Consider the following 17201-nt stretch of genomic DNA (forward strand, 5'->3'; position numbering starts at 1 on the left):
AGAAGAAGGAGGAGGAGGAGGAGGAGAAGGAGAAGAAAAAGAAGAAGAGGAAGAGGAGGAGAAGGAGGAGGAGGAGGAGGAAGAAGAGGAAGAAGAAGGAAGAAGAGGAAGAAGAAGGAGAAGAGGAGGAGGGGAGGAGGAGGAGGAGGAGGAGGAAGAAGAGGAGGAAGAAGAAGAAGAAGATGACAACGACGAAGAAGACAACGAAGAAGAAGAAGACCACTGCCACTGCCGCCACACAGGTAATGATGACAATTTCAATAAATCACCAAAGTCTCCAGTGAAGGACTCTCATGACAATTCAGGGTTTAAATGGTCTGCCTTTGGACTAGTGTCTTCAGCATCAACCTCTGTTTCTTGCTGTAAGGCAAATCTGCTAGGTCAGATCATTGCTAAGCATCCTTGTAACTTGAAAATCCAGACTGTCTGGTTCTCTGCTGTTGTAGCATTCTATTCCCACTTATGACTATGTGTAAGAAGATAGTTATCAGCCGATTCTGGGCAGCTTCATGGACAAGATGCCTCTTATGTAGGTTTTAGAAGTTTCCAGAAAGTTGCATGAGACACCTAGGATTCAGGCACTTTCCCACTGCATAACCATCATGTCTGATTTGAAAATGGTCCCTCCATCTCATTGCACAAGCTCCTGAAGTGCAGAAGAAAATGCATCCTGGAGAAATGTAGTAGGGAATGAATCTCAGACTCTTCTGCTGTTGCTGCAGGGAGCTGCTGGGGTGATAAGGGGGCCCCCTGGGTTTGGAGCCCAAGCCCACAGAGCTTTGCTATACAGCATCAGTACAGCCCCCAATGGCATCCAGACATGGGAGCTTACCCTCCCTCTCCTGACGCCTCCCTTTTCCGACCCTGACCGACCAGCTCTCACGCTGAAGTTTTTGAACTGAGATAGTGTCTCCACATCAAGTGTTTGGCACAAGATGAATCAAAGCTTGCCCTTTGTCTCTCCTTTTCTGGTAACTTGTGGATAAGTGGCTGATGAAGGGCTGCGAGGGAGAAACACACAGAAGGCAGGAAGCAGGCAAGACATCACAGAGGGGCTTATGGCCCAAAATACTGAATGACAGCCCTCCCACGGGACCTATTCTGTCAGGCTCCCAACATGAGAATAAAGAAGTACTACTATTTCTTCATTGTTTCTTATTAGCTTCAGGTTGAAAATAGTGTCTTAGAGATTAATGAACTTAAATCAATACCTTCAGCAAAGGGCATACCAAATAGGACTGTACTAGCTGTCGTGGGTAAACCTTCATTCATTTAACAATTAAAAATTAAGCAGATGAGTCAGGCACAGGTGGCTCACACCTATCATCCTAGCTACTCAGGAGGCTGAGATCTGAGGATTGCAGTTCAAACCAACCCCGGCCAGGAAAGTCTGAGAGACTTATCTCCAATTAACCACCAGAAAACCAGAAGTAGTACTATTGCTTAAAATGGTAGAGAGCTAGCCTTGAGTGAAATTGTTCAGGGACAGTGCCCTGGGCCCTGAGTTCAAGCCCCATGACCCGCACACACACAAAAATTGAGCAGATACTGTATGTTGAGAGGAACAAAGACAAAATGAGCACCAAAAGGGAAAATATATAAATAAACCAACAATGACAATGTCTTTGTTTGTGTGTGTGTGTGTGTGTGTGTGTGTGTGTGTACATGTTAGTCGTGGGGCCTGAACTCTGGGCCTCGGCACTGTCCCTCAGCTCTTCAGTTCAAGGCTAGCGCTCTACCACTTGAGCCACAGCTCCACTTCCCACTTTTTCTCCTTACGTGGTGCTGAGAAATCAAACCCAGGGCCTCATGTATGCAAGGCAAGCAACTCTACCACCGAGCCACCTTCCCAACTCCAACCATATCTTAAATATTATGTTATACATATATACGCACACATGCGTTAGCCTGAGATACACATATAATGCACTTGCAACTAACAATAGGGTTATTTTCAATTAATCACAAATCACAAATCAAACCTGCTGCGAGTCCAAAGTACCTAAGCGACTGGTCATCTTAGCTTTGCAACATGGCAGGTGGAGAAGAGTTGCTTGTTTCTTCTTGTGATAATTCAGCTACGCTCACCACTTCCATACAGCATTGAGAGAGATAGAGAGTCCTACTTCACACAAACACACAGAGCCAGCCTCTTGTGGCAAGGAGAGAAAGCAATCTGAAAAGGATGGGTACCAAGGGATGTGCATGCAATAGAATGGGAGCTTCAAGGGTTCTAGGTGAAGGTTTGGGAAGATACAGATGGAGACATCCAGGGAGTGACCTTGTATAGATGGTGTCTGGAAGCAGCAGCACATCCCCCACCCTCCAAAAAATGGCATTTCTGTGTGGCGACACACTGGACCCATACCTGCATTTCTGAGAGGCCTCCCACTGGAGAGCAGCCCCAGCCGTTTCCCTTTGGGAAAGTAGCTACACAGCCATCCAGCTGCCCTCAACTGGCTTCGCTTCCTTCCTCTTGACTCATGCACTTGTTTGTGTGAAGGAAGGAAACTGCAATCCGTGGGTGTTCTGAGAATCAGGACATTTTCTGATAACATAACGTACAGGGACTTGCAAGTTGTCAGCCCTTGAGCTTCTAGTTCACCTCAAGGTCTTGGCCTTGCACACATGCTGGATCTTATCCACTGACATTCCTACTCATGTGGAGAATATTTGCCATGTGTCCTGGAAACGAAAATATAGGTGTCTTTTCTGAAGCAATTCGCCCTCTCGATGGAACTCGCATAGGCTGAGGGTCACAGTTCAGCACTGGGCATTGGATGGTGAGTTGCGAGGCGGTGGATACTAGCCTGTGCTCTCATTCCAGGCTCCAGTGCAAAACACATCCATCTCTGCAGTCCCCTGCTGGTGGGAAAAAGAAAAGCCTAGAATACAGAGCACCTCCCCCCGAGCTCCCTCTGAAAGGCAGCCGATTGTATCATGAAGCTCCAGTTGAACAGCTCTTATCAGTATCTCATAATGCCCCAGAGGGAAACTGGTTTTCTTCCCACAGTAGGAGCCATGGCTGTGTGAATGGAGGCACCCACACACTCTTTTTTTAGCTTTGAACTGGAAGCCTATGTGAGGCTTTCAGAGACCTGAGGAAAGCCATGATGGCAGAGTTACTCCTTTGATTTCTCCCACCACAAGTCATCTCTGAGCAACTGGATTAACAAGAAACTGCCTAGTGTTGCGTTTTCTGGGCCCTGAGTATTGGAAAGTGCCGTGTCCAGCACTGTAGTAAAGGAAAGAGAGTAGGAGAGCCCACATCTGGATAAATGGCTGTGAATTTTGTACACAATGTTTGCAGCAAGAGGAGAACAACAGATATTGCCTGAAGACCTTTGACTGTCCCTTGCAGCCAGGAAGCCCATGAAATGGAGGAGTTCTCAAGTCAGATCTCCCAGGGCTCACAGCCATGAGATGCCTCCTGACCTCCGGCAGGTGGGTGTGGCCCCCGCCAGCTTCTTTCCTCATTCTGCCAGACGTCACCATCATCCACACAAGCCCTGACAAAGAAGACGATAATCTTCGTAACTGTGCATCACTCACTCACAAGGGAACAAAATCCAGAAATGGCAGTGTTTATCATGAGCCGGGACCCTCACTTTGAAAGCTGGGATTGTCCCTTGATGCCCAGTGGAAATCAATCACGATTGGAAATTCTTTTCTGTCTTTAGCCTTCTGAATGCCACTGTTTACAGAGCAAATCGAAGATGCACTGAAGTCTAAACAATGTAAACAGTTGTTTCTTCTCTTCCTAAAAAACAGTGCCAGTACAAGGTGTTCTGTTTCATCATTTTAAGAAGTTACTGTGGACCAGGCGCCAGTGGCTCACCCCTGTAATCGTAGCTACTCAGAAGGCTGAGATTGGAGGATCACGGTTCAAAACCAGCCTGAGTAGCAAAGTCTGTGAGACTCTTATCTCCAATGAACCACCAGAAAACCAGAAGTAGCGCTGTGCTCAAAGTGGTAGAGTGCTAGTCTTGAGTGACACAGGGACAGCACCTAGGTGTTGAGTTCAAGCCCCATGACTAGCAAAAAAGAAAAAAAATAGTGAAATTCTGTGACAAGTCACTCTTTCCATGGTTGTCAATGAGAGGATTTTTCAGAAGCCACACTTCATCATAAGGCAGTTACTCTGATGATGACTGTCCCTTCACTTTCTGAGTGAACGTGCTTTTGTTGTTTGTCAGTCATGGTGGCAACCCTAACCCCATTGGTGTTGTAACAAACATCTTAGGACCCACCCCCCCCAAGCTTTCCAATAGGGCCCCTTTCTAACTGCACAACCCCTTCCTACCCCCGTTTCCCTTTCCAAGCAGCTACTACCAGGGGAGAAGGGGAAAATTCTTCTGTGTTTAGGTCTTGAGGAACAAGAGTTGGGGGCAGAGAGAAGCTCCTTTATGCATGTTTAGAGTTTATCCAGGTGGGTATTAGTGTAATTGTAGAGTTTATGGAACTTAAGAAGTCCTAAATAACACACTTTAACTACACTTTGCAACATTTGCAGAGCCATGAGTTAGTAAGTGAAAAGCATCATACAAGGAGATTCCCTCCCATTGGATGCCTCCCAGATCTTTAGCCTCCAAGGACCTTCTTGACAGAAGAGGATCCCCACCCCCACCAACCTAGGTTCCTTCCCAGAACTTTCAACCACTTGGCCAGTCCCATTTCTGGTTGAGTCTAAGTAGCCTTCCGAGAAATTCCCTAAATAAAAACCAAGAGGTCAGAAAAACAAAACAAGCAAGCAAGAAGTTGGCCTGCTAGATGTATAGTTGTGAAATGTCTGCCGGATGACACCACTCCCTGACTTACTTTCTTAACTTTTTTGTTTGTTTGTTTGTCAGTCGTGGGGCTTGAACTCTGGGCCTGGGCATTGTTCTTGAGCTCTTCAGCTCAAGGCAAGCTCTACCACTTGAGCCATAGCACCACTTCTGGTTTGCTGGTAGTTTATTGGAGATAAGAGTTTCACGGACTTTCCTGCCTGGGCTGGCTTTGAATCCCGATCCTCAGATCTCAGCCTCCTGAGTAGCTAGGATTACAGGTGTGAGCCACCAGAAACCGTCTCCTGACTCACTTTCTTTAGAGCTGTGGGAGACATTTTAGCAAAGAGTGAATGCTACCAGTTGTACTGTGCAGTGAGAAGAAAATTATTTTTGATTCCTATCTAATTGAAGACATGTAAGTATAAAAAATTTCTTCAGAAAATTTTAAGTCGTTTTAAGCATACATACTCTAGAACATAAACATAATGGAGATCATGTAATAAATTCCAGATACCTAGAGCAGTTGAAAACATTTTTTGGAGGGGAAGAGCTGTGCCAGGCCTGGGGCTTCACCTAGGGCCTAGGCACTGTCCCTGAGCTTTTATGCCCAAGGCTAGCACTCTACGAAATTAAGCCAGACTGCCACGCAAAACTTTTCAGTCAACACTGGAACCCTGTTGGAACTGTCAGCATTAGATTTTCAAATAAAAGTATGACACTTGGTTTTGAAAAGGTAGTTTTTCAGTTCAGGGAAATGAGAGGCAGAAAAATCCATAGTTGACATTGCAGAGAGATCTTATAACTCAAACATAAGAGAAGAGAGAGAGGAGCAGGGAGGGGAAATGATCAGTGTAGTCTTTCTATTGCTGAGACAAGGTATTTGAGAAAGCCAAAAGTCCCAATCTCACCTTCAAGGATACTTCCTAAAGGCTCTACCACTTTTTGTGCCACAGACTGATAACCAAGCCTTTAACTTTTGGGCCTTCAGAGGACATTTGACATCTAAGCACAACACGCCCAGAAAAATCAGGAGAGCAGTTCAGAGAAGAATCAATCCAAACATGTGCCAGCATCCCCCCTCCACAAACAAAAAGAGGATTTCAGCTTTACCAGGGATCAGGGAAATGCAAATTAAGCATCACTTTGTGACTATCAAACTGGGAAAAATTATAAGGAGTTAGGGTTAATTTTGGGGAGGAGACGGGTGAAAGTATACCATCACGCATCATTGGTAGCTACCTGAACTTGTGTGACTTTTGTGATTTTTTTTAACACCATCCACAATGCATCCTAAAAATTTTTAAGCCCTCTGGTCCATGTTATCTCAAAGAAGTGAAACAGTAATATTAAGTTGTTTATAAGGATAGGCATCTTTGCAAAAGTTCTATGTAAATCGCATACCCTATTATGACTCTTCTGTTTTAGAGAGTGGGAAAACTAATTCCCAGAGATTCAAAAACTGCCAAAGGTCAAGGCTGGCCAGTGGTAGAGCAAAGGATTGAACTCACACACTGTGGCTATAACTTTTTACATCAGTAGTAGTGTGGTTAACAAGACACACAAATGTGTTCATTTCAGTTTGGCTTTAAAAAATAAAATACGGAAGCAATGTATCTGCCCACCATCAGGGAAATGGTCAAATTCATAACAGCAGACCTTCACTGCACAGTACTTTCAGCCATAAAAAACCAAGTTCATCTGGCCTGGCACTGGTGGCCGAGATCTGAAGATTGCAATTTGAATCCAGTTCAAGCATAGAAGCCTGTGAGACTTCTATTTCTAACCACCAAAGAAACAGAAGTGGAGCTGTAGGCTTAAATGTTGGAGTACTAGCCTTGAGCAAACAAGCCCAGGGACAGGGCCTAGATCCATAGTTCAAGCCCAAGATTGGCTCACATGCATGAGTACACACACACACACACACACCACTAATCAACCCTGATCAGATAATAGAGAACTTCCTTGAGAAATTGTTGAGCAAAGTAAAAGCAGAACTGCATGAACAATGCTATTCAGCTAATTGTAAAACATGAAAGGATGCTACCTTGATTAACCTGAATCTCAAGGAATGAGGCAAGGTGAGAGGAACTTTCCAAGCCAAAAGAAGTCAAAACAGTACACATTAGTCATAATTATGAATTTATATAAAATTTATGTGTGTGGAGCAAAACAAATCTATCACAGCTAAAGAAAGTATCATTGGGTATAAGTTGCTAAGTTGTTAATAGGAAGGTGAATGTCATAAATATTTAATTCATCCATACACTATTCATACGTCTAATGATTGGGGAATCATACAAGTTGTTCACATGACCCACCTCCACTCTCTTCCCTGCTTCTCTTTATTCAGCACTAAGCGTTTCCAGTTCTTGGGTGCAGTCCAATTTGCTCAGCGGACCTAGACAGCACATGCATAGAAACCACCTGCCTTGGGACAGCCCCCTCCTCTCCCAGCCAGCTCTGTCTTTCCCCTGGCCTCTTGAAGCCTGCACTGTACTTAGTTTGCTTCTGTTCTAGCTACAGGGACCCAAATTGCATTCACTCTTAAAGCCCACTTAGAACACTGCAGCTTCTTCCTGTCTTCTTTCCAAAACATTCTTCTCGAGATGAGTGTGTCTGTCTTCTTTTCCATTCTTTTAGGAAACAAAGGTGGATAAATATATCCAGCCAGAACTTTCCTAATGAAATTTGCTTCATTTCCTTCAACCCTAGTATGTAGAAAAGATGGAAGTGGAGCTGTTCTCCATGGAAGAATGGTCATCCCGTCGCTCAGTCTCTTCTCCCTCCTCCGCCTGGCTAGGCTTCTGCACAAAACAGTTTGAAAACCCACAGCTCTCACCTATGGCTCTCATTCCATCTCCCAGCTCCATGGCACCATACAGATTTGTGTGAGCTTTGAACCTGGCTCAGAACAGCATTCTATTGCCTTTGTCATCTGCAGTCAGCATGGTTGGGGGTTAGAGTGGAATCCTCCATTTCCTGAGGCAGAAGACCATATGGCAGAAAGACAAACCTAGGTTTAGATTCCTCTTCCAACTCTCAGCTGACTACAACCCTAGACAACTCTCTTACTCTCTGAATCTCAGCCTTTTTGTCCATTCAGAGGAAACCAGAGGACTTGTTATGGTTTTATTTCTATTATTTTTTTTTGCCAGTCCTGGGGCTTGAACTCTGGGCCTGAGCACTGTCCCTGAGCTTCTTTTTGCTCAAGGCTAGCACTCTACCACTTGAGCCACAGCACCACTTCCACATTTTCTGTGTATGTGGTACTGAGGAATCGAACCCAGAGCTTCATGCATGCAAGGCAAGCACTCTACCACTGAGCCACATTCCCAGCCCCTGTTATGGTTTTAATAATGTGCTCCCCAAAAATGCCTGAATTGAAACTCAATCAACAATGTGATAGCATTAAGAGATAAGGCAGAGCTCTCCTGGATGGAATGAGATTTGTTACAGAAGGGTTTAAAGAGTCTGTTTACTAGCCGGCGCCGGTGGCTCACACCTGCAATCCTAGTTACTCAGGAGGCTGAGATCTGAGGATCATAGTTCAAAGCCAGCTGGAGCAAGAAAATCCATGAGACTCCTATCTCCAATAAACTACCAGAAAACTAGAAGTGGTGCTGTGGCTCAAGCGGTAGAGTGCTCTCCTTGAGCCGAAAACGCAGGGACGGTGCCCAAGCCCAGAGTTCAAGCCCCACGACCAACCAAAAAAAGTAAAGCACCAGCTTAAACACAGTGCCTAGGCCCAGAGTTCAAGCCTCAGAATGGGAGAGAAGAGAAAGGCGGGGGGAGAATGTAATGTAGGAAGTCTTCACTAGATGTGAAACCTGCTGGCACCTTGATCTTTGACTTTTCAGCTTCTAGAACTGTGATAAATTCCTATTGTTTATAATTGTCTAGTCTATGATTTTTCTATATAGCAGCAAAGTTTGTTTATCATGTTTTCCAGCATTGCCATAATGAAGTAGCATAGGCTAGAGACTTTAAGCAGCATAATAGATAGAGGGAAAGGGAGAGAGACAGAGACAAAGACAGAGAGACACACAGAGAGAGACCTATCTATCTATCTCTATATTTATTCATATTTTTAAATTCTAAAACCTGAAAGTTAAGAGATCAAGATGTTCTCAAGGCTAACTTCTTGTGAAACCTCTCTCCTAGTCTTGTAGCTGACATATGGCTTCACATGTGTGTCTTCATTTTCTCTTCTCATGAGGACACTAGTCATACTGGATTAACACCTACCCATATATGACCTCACAAACCTAATTACATTCTCAGGCACTGGAGGGGAATCAGGAGGAGGACACAATTCATACCATGACCACACCTATTCTGCCTGGTGGCTGGAAAAGAATATGGCTCTTAGTAGGCATTTAAAAAATGACAGGTGCTATCATTCTTCCCTGGGTGTATTTGTATATTTTTTTAGGGATATCTAAAAGTGCTAGAGAAAGCTAGATTGCTTTCTGCAAACCAAAGATTTCTCAACTTTAGCAGTATTGACAATGAGAGCTGTGAAACACTATACTGTAGGGACTATCCTGTGTGTTGTAAGATATATAGGAACATCCCTGACTTCAGTCAATAAGGCATAGAAGGATCCCCACCAGAAATGTTTTCAGACATTGCCAATATCTCCTCAGAGGCCATATCACTGTTGAGAGCTACTGTTTGCATGTACTCATATGGAAACGTGGCCAGGGTGAGATGGAGAAAATGTAGCACTAAGAATATTTTGCAGGACAAAGATTATTTCTCTGGACCTGTAGCTTAAATATGTGTATGTGTGTATAAATATGTGTATGTGTGTGTATCCTTTCAAGATGTACTTACTGTCAGTAATTGCTATAGCTTGAATGAATGTATGCCCTTAAAATTCGTAAGTTAGAACCTAACTGCCAACACAGTAGTAAAAATAGGCACTTTGGGGAAATGGCTGTATCATTAGCATTCCACCCTCATAAATTGGTTTGGTGCCCTTTTCTCTGGGGTTGAAAAGAGTGCCTGGCTCCTCCTGCTCTTCCCTTCTGCCATGTGCAGTTACAGCAAGAAGGTGCCAACTTGGAAGCAGGGAGCAAGGCCTTACCAGACGCAGAATCTGCTGCTGACTTGATATTGGACTCCTTTTCCTTCCATGATTCACAAGCGAAATTCTATTATTTGTAAATTACCCAGTTCCCGATATAATAGCAGCAGGAATAGACAAAGCAAGTCATGTCTTAGACAACTCTGGTTATTGGATACATGTTATTGAGCAACTGAATAATTGATCAGGTATTTGTCTTCTGATTCCTTCCAGTTTTGCTTCGTTTTACTAGGAGATGAACACAGGGCCTTGGACTCACTAGGCATCCACTCTACAAGTTGAGCTAGGTATTTTTGTTTTAGATATTTTTCAATTGGGTCTTATCTTTTGCCTTGTCTGGCCTGGTCTGTGGCTCTCTTATTTATGCTTCCCATGTAACAGGAATAACAAGGACACACTACCATGCCCAACTTTTTTACTCATTGGGATGAGGTCTTCTGAGCTTTTTTGTTTGTTTTGTTTTGTTTTTGCCCAGGCTATTCTTGAACCATGATCTTTCCATTTTCCACCTCCCATACAGGCACTATCCCCCACACTCAGCCTTAATCCTCTCTGGACCATCCAAGAATGACTCTCCTACTTGCTTTAATTATTTACTTTCCATGACAAAGACTATAGATAGAATAAAATCAACATACTTGAGAACAAATCAAATTGCATTTATTGGAGATGGATTAGGGTTGCAGGGATTCAAGCAGCCTTGAAAACTTGGTACAAGGCTATGGTTATGTCATTTGCTTGTCAGGAACTGTGATAACTACTAATAATTGTTAAGCTGTTTTATAAGAGGGAGATTAGGTATTGTTTCAATCTGGACATAATTTAGAGAAGGCAAGGGGGTTTTCACAAATGATGAATTAAAAGAAAAAGAAAACAGTGAATTGCAGTTGGCTCAGGTCAAAGGTCTAAACTTAGACTGAGCTGCAAATTTGGCCTGCAGTTTCATTTGTCCAGGCCTTCCAATTGTATTTTAGCTTCCTGTAGTCAGTGCTACTCCATCTTGATTTTTTTCCCTGGACTTCTCCAGTACTTAGGGCAAAGCTTAGCAGACTAAAGCCACACTTCTCAGAGAATTCAGCATGCTGGAATGATTTGCACAGAAACGTTGCACTTATTTATTGATGAAAGAGGTGCAGGAAGGCAAAGAACCAGAGGAGGGAAAGAAGCTGGTAACACATGAAGACAAAAAGAACACTCCTCTATACTTGCTGAGATAGAAAGATCAGATAGGAGGGTTGAGAGGAGACTTCGTAGAGGCTTCTTCAATGAAGTTTCTGTACTTCATTCTTTTTTTGTTGGGGGGGGCGAGGGTGGGGGGTCATAGGGCTTGAACTCTGGACCTGAACGCTGTCCCTCAGCTCTTAAGCTCAAGGTTAGCGCTCTACCTACCACTTGAGCTACAGCACCACTTCCAGTTTTCTGGTGGTTTATTGGAGATAAGAGTTTCACGGACTTTCCTGCCCGGGCTGGCTTTGAACTGTGATCCTCAGATCTCAGCCTCCTGAGTAGCTAGGATTACAGGTGTGAGCCACCGGTGCCCAGCTACTTTATTCTTTCTTCCAGTAGCCATACAGAAAATTGGGTAAGTGTTGTCAAGAGCAAGAATATCACTTCTCACTGTCAAGCTGTTTCTTCCATTCTGAAAACAGGATAAAGGATTCATGCTGAAGGTATTTCAAATGCAAATTGTCATACCGACCACAAATGATCTGTTCTCCAAAAACCTGTATCTTAACAAGCAACCAGGGACTTCGGTGCCAAGGAGAGACCACCACATTTGAGAAATATTGATTCAGATACTGACATTGTTAAGAGCCTACCAAATAAGAGGAGAAAAAGCTAGCTCTTTGTACAGTTTTCTTGCCTATAGTTGAAATCAATCTGAGGTAAAAACAACATGGTTGGTTTGGGTTTTATTTTTATTAGATTTTTTCCAATACGTGAAAGTTTTAAACACACAAAGTTTGCCAGTGCTGGTGGCTCACATCTGTAATCCTAGCCACTTAGGAAGCTGAGATGTGAGGATCATGGTTCCAAGCTAGCCTGGGCAGGAAAGTCTGTTGAAATTTTTCTCTGCAATTAATAACCAAAAATGTAGAAATGGAGCTGTGGCTCAAGTGGTAGAGCCATATTCTTGAGAGTTTTTTTTTTTTTTCTGTTCAAGGATAGCGCCTAGGCCTGAGTTCAAATCCCAGGACAAGCACAAAAAATTAAAGAAAGAAATGAAAGGGAAGTAGTGCTGTGGCTCAAGCGGTAGAGAGCTTATCTTGAACTGAATAGCTGAGGGACAGCACTCAGGCGCAGACTTCAAGCCCCACTATCGACAAAAAGAAAAGAAAAGAAACGAAAACACAAAGTTCCAAAAATGAAGGCAATAACATTGGGTAAAGCGTAGAAACAAACCATGTGGGAGTATCCTGAAGGTTTTACATACTTAAATAATGATGCTGAGGAAGGATAATTATTTTTAATTAATCAACGTTTTAAAGATAAGGAGCAAATATCTTTGAGATTATTTTTTAAATGTACTGGAACTTAGCAATTATCAAGAGCTTTTAATCTTCAAAGCACCTATTAACATTAAATTACTTTTCTTTTTAATTCCCCTGTGAGGCAGGAAAGCAAATATTAGAATTATTATCCCTTATGTGTAGATGAGAAAAGAACACTAGAAAGGCTGGAGCATGCCCATGAAGACTTCAGATTGAAAAGACTTCTTTTATTTTTTTTAAGTTTTTAATGTGGACGAGGTGGTCTTCCTAGGTGACAGCTTTCTCTTTAGCTTTCCTGTATGCTTGTTGTATTCGAAAAGAAATTATATGGAAATGTGTGTGTGCAATCATTGCTGGAGAATGGAAAGAGTTTGTGCCTTGCACAAGAATGGGAGAAGCCATTGCGAAGTCTTCAAACTGTTAGGTTTTCAACTGAAGAAAGGCTTCAAAAGAATTCACAATAATTAACTTGAGCTATTTTCATTTTCTTATGTCAGTATCCTAACATAAAAACTAGTCATTCAAATTGTGATTTGATTAGTAAACCCAAACTGACTTGTTTGGGCTTTGTTTTTTTGTTTTGTTTTGTTTTTTAGTGTCACATTATTGATGTTAATGCTGCCAATCTTAAAAGTTTTTCTTTGAGGACAAAGGAAATGAAAGTTCTATACAAACAACATCAGATCTGAGAATGGATTATATATGGTCAGTAGGGTGGCTATGAAATCCTTCGTCTTGACAGAATTCCAAATACTGTTAAGTCATGATAATGTACTTTCCATGAATTCTTTTCATTTTGATTGCTTAAATGTCAAATCAGATTAACAGAGTCAAAACTCTTTCCTTCAAGAGACTTTTTAGTCTATTGAGAGAAGTTTCAAAAGTAAAGTGTGAAAGCCAGACACTGGTGGTTCATACCTGCAATCCAGTTACTTAGAAGAGACTGAGATGTAGAGGATCGAGGGTCTAGGCCAGCTGAGGCTGAAAAATCTTTGAGACTCAATCTCCAAAATAAGTAGCAAAACACAAGACTAGAGGCATGGCTTGATGGTAGATCACCAAGCATAAACAAAGAAAGCTGAGTGAGAATATGAGACCCTGAGTTCAAATCCTGATATAGGCACATACCAAAAAAAAATGTGAATGAGGTGAAAACACAAAGGTTTAACTTCTGTTGAGCCTCAGTTTTGAAAATAATTGGCTGAGCTTAAAAAAAGAGTGAATTGAATTTGGTATTGATAGAGGAGAACCCAGAACAGACATTTAATCCTAATAAAGCTGGGAACAGAGGCAAAGTATCCAAATAACCTCAGGACATGTGGAAAAGGAGAGACTAGTGGAGACATATAAACTGGTGGAATAATATCAGGAAAATCATTCAAAAAATAAATAGGAATGCTCTAGATATGTGATATAATCTAAGTGACAGCCTCTCTATCTATGCTGAGAACAAGTCAGACATATGTCTTAGGCTCGTTAGGGACAAGATAGAGAAGAACTTCCCACTTTCATATAGCAAGTAGAGACTCCAAGATTGGCTTTCCACATGATCAGATTTCTTCCTACCTGCCTGCTCTCTCAGATTTGAACACAAGGCTTCAGTCTTCCTAGGAAAGAACTCTATTTTTTTTTTGTCAGTCATGGGGCTTGAACTCAGGCCTTGGCTTTGTCCCTAAGCTCTTCTCAAAGCTAGCACTTTACTACTTGGCATTACAGTACCATTTCTGGTTTTCTGGTAGTTAATTGGAAATCAGAGTCTCACAGACTTTCCTGCTCAATCAGCTTTGAAGCATGATCCTCAGATCTCAACTTCTTGAGTAAATAGGATTACAGGTGTGAGCCACCCACACCAGCTTAAAACTCTTGAGCCCTGCTGTCAGCCCTTTTTATTCTAGTTATTTTTTAGATAGAGTCTCACTTTTTTCTCCCGCCTTTTTGAACCACAGTCCTCTGGAGTAGCAGGACTGTCATCTGACCATTTTTTTTCTCATAGTACTAGAGTTTGAACTCAGTGCTTTATATTTGTTAGGCAAGCTCTTGACTGCTTGAGCCACATCTCCAGCCCTAGAGACAATTTCTTTATATTCTTATCTCAAAGTGTATGAGTTAATTCTGTTATCTAAAGGAAACTCCAATCAGTAGATCAATCTTCAAAACAATAGAGCTGCATAGCTCATAATCGTTCAATATTTCCTTTCATTGCTTTGTTTCACTTATGTATGTGTATTTCCTGCTAGAACCAATTACTTAAATAGCTTCCATCCATCTTCGGTCCTGATTATATCAGTACATAGAGTTTTGATAGTATGGGAACTAGATGTTGTCAGAACCCTTATTATTATGCCTGTCATGTGAGAATTACAGAATGTAATTCCTGCTTGCACATAGGTAGTATTTAAATAATTCTAATATTTTCCTGACATGTCACATTATTAGATTATATGTTCCGTGGGAACTTGGGGGCCTTGTCTGTTTTCTCTAATTATCCCAGCACTTAGGACAGTACCTTTGTTAGGTTTTGAGATAGAGTCTCACAACATAACCCATCCTGGCTTCAAATTCAGAATTCTCCCACTGCTGAATGCAGGGTGACAGATAGGTGCCCCCATGCCCAATGTGGCTCAGTGGTAGAGTGCTTGCTTAGCATGCATGAAGCCCTGTGTTCAATTCCTCAGTACCACATACACAGAAAAAACCAGAAGTGGTACTATGGCTCAAGTAGTAGAGTGCTAGCCTTGAGTAAAATAAGTTCAGGCCCTGAGTTCAAACCTCAGGACTGGCAAAAGAAAGGGGAGGTACTATTCACAATTTTTAAAAGAGAATTTTTGCTGGGGTTGCAGGTATGTCTCAATGTCTTAGTTGATAGATCACTAGCCAATGAGCAAAAGCGTCAGGTACCAAGTTCGAGTTCCAGTCTCACATCTTAAAAAAAAAAATCAATTTTTCAAGTTTGCTGTGACTCAATTTCTACTTAAAATTTTAGAATCAAATCGATAGTAAGTTGTTTGCAGACTATATGTCTTTCAGAAGAACTTTCTCTTAAAGAAAAAAAAAAAGAGTTGTCCGCTTGGCTTATGGTGTTGAGGAAAGCCTTCCTGCTCTCACTGACCCTGTAGGGCAGATATTTTAATGAAGAGGGGCAGAATTGGCAACATCAGGGTGGGCAATTAATTTCAGTTGCTAATTAGCAATCAGAAGATAATATCCTGTCAGTTGGCTGAGTCTTTCATGGCAGATGAAGGCAACTTCAAGTTCTCTCAGCTAGTTTGTAAGATGGCATCCACACAGAGAAGTGATGAAATTCAGGACTAAGTTATGCCTTACCTCTGCAGTATTTAAACAATTTTTTTTGCAGTGTCCAGAAGAGAGGATTCTTAAAAAACCCTTGGAAAACATTATCTGAATAGCAGTAGGTACAGAAAATAGGCAGAGACTAACACCCCCGATAGCCTTGGTCCACATTATTTCTTGCCATCTGCTTCATCAGTGCCCCTTCTGACCTTATTATCACCCCAAACTGTGCCATAGCAGAAACGGAAGTCTCTCAAATCCCGCCAGCCATCATTCTGTAGCCAGTGTTCTCACCTCCTCCCCCACGGCAGCTGCTCCCCCAGTTCTTGCACGCTTCCAGACGCCTCTCAAACTCTTCCCCATATGTGCAGTTCTGTCCCCTTCACCTTTGCAGCCCTGATGATGCACAAAAGATTCCATTGTGGATCAATATGGGCACTGGCTCTCCTGTGTGCAATGCCAGAGCTCTGTCCTGCACCTCCAGCACAAGAGATGAAGATAATCCTGAGATGTACATTGCTGTCTGACCTCAGCAGATTATCCAGCCATCTCTCAGGTCCTTTTTACTGGTACTTCTTCCACTTCACAAGTAGGGAAACTGCTACCAGCCACTGCCATCCCCACTTTCGGGAGAGAGCTTTACACCTTGCTGGAATAGCAATCCTGAGATGGTCACATCCATTTTCCATACCCAGTACAAATGTCCCCAACCGTGATGTGCTGGAGGCTCCTCTACCATTTCGGACATACCCTCCTCAGGCCCTGGACCCACCCATTGCATTCCATTCATTTTCTCTCCCATCTTCATGTGTTACACTCTTCCTTCACTTCTGGCCCCTGTTCCTTATTTACTTCTTCACCTAACAAAAATCTGAGTGATTTGCTATGAAAATCCTACTGCAACACTACCCACTTCCATTCTGAGAAGCTACCATCCCTGGTTTTCCTTATCCCTCTTTGATTAGATGTAAATAACCATTCAATAGTAATGCACATTCATTATAAAAAAAAATTCAATACACCTCCAGGTGCTGGTGATTCATGCCTGTAATTCTAGCTACTCAAGAGGCTAAGATCTGGGGATCATGATTCAAAGCCATTCAGGGGGCTGGGAATGTGGGTTAGTGGTAGAGTGCTTGCCTAGCATGCATGAAGCCCTGGGTTTGACTCCTCAGTACCACATACACAGAAAAACCAGAAGTGGCACTGTGGTTCAAGTGGTAGAGTGCTAGCCTTGAGCAAAAGAAATTCAGGGACAGTGGCTAGGCCCTGAGTTCAAGCCCCAGGACTGGCAGAAAAAAAAAGCCAACCAAGATAAGAAAGTCCATGAGACTCTTATCTCCAATTAACCACCAAAAGTTGAATATGGAGAACCAGCTCTGAGCATAAAAGCTCAGGGACAGTGCCCAGGCCCTGAGTTTAAGCCCCAGGACTGGCACAAAAATAAATAAATTCTGGGGGGGAGGGGGGAGGCTGGGAAGGGATGGGAAGGGTAAACAAAGGAGGAGGCTGCAATGCTTGGTAAGAAATGTACGCATTATCCTGCCCATGCAATTGTAA

The 17201-nt window shown here is 42.7% G+C and overlaps 1 protein-coding gene across 1 annotated transcript in view; it reads left to right on the top strand.

Annotated features, from left to right (window-relative positions):
- The window catches only part of Hecw1 (HECT, C2 and WW domain containing E3 ubiquitin protein ligase 1), a 163979-nt gene that overhangs the window by 129972 nt on the left and 16806 nt on the right, over window positions 1-17201 (top strand). The window lies entirely within an intron of this gene.

Source organism: Dipodomys ordii, unplaced genomic scaffold, assembly GCF_000151885.1.
Source record: "Dipodomys ordii isolate 6190 unplaced genomic scaffold, Dord_2.0 Scaffold161, whole genome shotgun sequence".
NCBI classification, from domain to species: Eukaryota; Metazoa; Chordata; class Mammalia; order Rodentia; family Heteromyidae; genus Dipodomys; species Dipodomys ordii.